This window comes from Galeopterus variegatus, unplaced genomic scaffold (assembly GCF_000696425.1).
Source record: "Galeopterus variegatus unplaced genomic scaffold, G_variegatus-3.0.2 Scaffold2526, whole genome shotgun sequence".
In the NCBI taxonomy this organism is placed as follows: Eukaryota; Metazoa; Chordata; class Mammalia; order Dermoptera; family Cynocephalidae; genus Galeopterus; species Galeopterus variegatus.
The window spans coordinates 268,352-271,258 of record NW_007728637.1 but is presented as its reverse complement, the minus strand read 5'-3'; the positions used below and the strand labels follow the sequence as shown (position 1 = coordinate 271,258).

Sequence of the window (2,907 nt, the reverse complement as noted above, 5' to 3'; positions counted from 1 at the left end):
TGGCTGAGCCCACCCCCAGAGTTAGTGTAGACAGAAGAGAGGCCAGGATGTGCCCGTGTGCACTATGACGTTAACAGGTCCGAGAACAGGGGAGGAGGAACCAGCAGAGGAGACAGCGGAGAGCGGCCTGAGAGCTGGAGGGGGCCCGGGAGGAACACCGCGAGCAAGGGGGTTGCAGCGGCATGTCCTCCCAGATAGTCCACGGCGTGGGGCCCGTGTCCTGCCCTCCCTGTGAGGCCTCTCCCAGCAGCCTCCACCCGGGTTTGTTTCTTCAGAGCACTCGCCCCGTGTGCACCAGTACAACTGACGTGACATGTAGTACTCATTTGTTTACTGCCTGTCCCCTCCGTGTCAGCTGCCCGAGGCAGTGACTTTGCTCATCCTTGTCCCCACTGTATCCCCAATGCCCAGCTCAGTATATAGTATACAGTAGGAAATATCTGTGGAATAAATGGATACATTTTGCAGAAGGGGAAACTGAGGCTCAGAGAGGGAAGGCGATTTGCCCGAGATCACATGAAAAAGAAAAGGCAGGACAAGGACTCAGGCAGGGTCCTGTGGCTCCAAGACCGAGGCCCGTCTCCGGATGATGCTCTTCCTGGGATTCGGCTTCGTCTGCACCCCTGGACTCTCGGAGTTCCCCGACTGGAGCTTGGGGCAGAGCTGGAGTTGCCGGCAGAGGGCGCTGCCGACGCGTGTCCACGCCCAAGCGGTGCTGGTCAGGCCGAATCCGGGGAGGAAAAGGGAGCAATGGGTCGGCTCTGGGGGGCAGACAGTACTGGGAGACTGAGGCCAGAGGGCGGCTGTGGGAGCCTGCAGGAGGGCCTTTACCAGTGGGATGAAGGCAGGCTTCTCAGGAGTTGATTTTTTTTTTCCTTTTTGTCTTTTTTCATGACCGGTAACGGGATCGCAACCCTCGGTGTCGCGCCCACACCGCGCTCAACCAGTGAGCGGACCGGTCTCTATATGGGATCTGAACCCTCAGCGGGAGCGCCACTGTGCTCCCAAGCGCCGCACTCTACCGAGTGCACCACAGGACCGGCCCAGGAGTTGATTTTTTACTGTATCCTGAAAAATACATGGGAGATGGCATTTGAGAGAAGAACAGTGTTCCTGGTGCAGGCACAGCATGTGCAACGGCCAGAGTAGGTCTCCCGGACTGTCTAAGTGTACAACTCGGTCAGGGGCAATGAGCTGGTCAGGACAGCATGACTGGCTCCCCAGAGCTGTGCAGCGGCGGTCCTGGTGGGTCTTCAGGCAAAGGAGGTAAAGGGGATAAGAGGCTGGGCAGGCTTCCACAGCCCCGCGCAGCACCTCTGGGTGCATCAGCGCATAACCTTTCCTGAGTGCCAGTGAAGCCCAGAAGGGGCGGCAGCTGGCCCACGTGTCCCCGGCTCACAGCCCTAGGCTTGAGTCCTTGCACAGAGCTGCCCCTGGTCAGCCAGGAAGGGCTCCCTGGTTGAGACACTTCCCAGACTCAGAACAAGATGCTCTGTGGCCGACGCTGGTACCTCCCACAGGGGAGCCGCCAGCCCTCATCCCCACCCCCGTGTTCCCCCCACCCTACCCTGCGCCCATCTCAGCAGAGGGCTCTGGACAATGGGGCTCATCCCTTCCCAAGGGACTTCCCCTGGGCCCACACAGAGCCTCTCCCCTGTACCCCAAGGAGGGGCAATAACTGGCACCAACTGGGGTCAGAACCTGAAGTCCCTGAAGGTCAGAGGTCAAGCCAGGTGGGAGAGCGCCTGCACTTCTGGGAGCCTCTGGTCACTGGAGAGACTGAAACACTGGAGACCAGGACTAAGCAGGGGTGCGCAGGGACCGGGGGAAGGGGAAGCAGAGGAGGGCAGGCAGCCTGGACTGCTCCGCTGGGTGGCCTGGACCCAGGGGCTGCCTCTCCCCAGGCCTCAGTCTCCTCGGCTGTAGAATGGGGTTTCAGGGGATGTCCTGAGGCCCCATCCAGCTACCATGTGCTGGGTCCTAGGTCAGCAGGAGGAACTGGCCTCTAGGGTCCCCCTTCCCAGCAAATTGTCCCCCTGCTTCCTGCTGCAAGAGATTCCAAGGACAATATTACCAATACTAATAATGGCAGCCTCCTCTCCCTTCCCCCTCCCTCCTCCTGCTCCTCCTCCTTTCTTCTCGTGTTCCTATATTCCAGGAACTTTCCTAAACGATTCCTGTATTTATTAAACCGTTTAATCCCCCACAACCTCATGAATGAGAGACATTTACTGATGCCCTTTTACAGGTGAGGAAACAGACTCAGAGAGGGGAGAGGCTTGCCCAAAGCCACACGGCCGGGAAAGTGTAGTCTGGCTCCTGAGCCTCTGGGTCCCTGAGGTGACTTTAGTGCCCCAGCCCCATACCAGGGATGAAGAGGCCTCAGACCTTGGCCCTGCTCTGAGCACACAGCCCTAGGTGGCTTCAGGTGTCACCACCAGTCAGAGTGACCTGGAGGGCTGAGGGAGAGGGCTCCCTTCAGCCTGGGGACTGCCAAGCCCTAGAGCTAAGCTGGATTTGGGCAGTCGGCCCTGGGTCAGGAGACGGTTTCCAGCTTGCCTGGGTGCTGGCCCTGGAGTAGCAGGTGGGCGTTAAAATCCCAGCTGTACCACTCTGCTGTGTGATTCCAGGTAAGTTACCTCGCCGCTCTGTGCCTCACTTTCCTTTTCTGTACTGCAGGGTAACAACAGCACCTCCTGTACAAAACCACTGTGAGGATTAGGTGAAACGGTGCAGACGAAGCACTGACCGCTGCTCTCCTTCGGCACCTCAGCCTCTCCCAGGCCTGGAAACTCACGTCACATGCAGCAGAGGGGGCATCATAGGGTGCCACTGAGGCCCTCTGTGCTGCCCCCAAGGTCACAAGTCTCCAAGGCTCAGATGGGATCACCTGCCCCCCCCCCCCCA

General features: G+C 59.2%; 1 pseudogene; it reads left to right on the top strand.

The window, feature by feature from the left end:
- The first annotated feature begins 589 nt into the window (after positions 1–589).
- LOC103598193 overlaps positions 590–2,907 on the top strand; it is a 13,627-nt pseudogene continuing 11,309 nt past the window's right edge.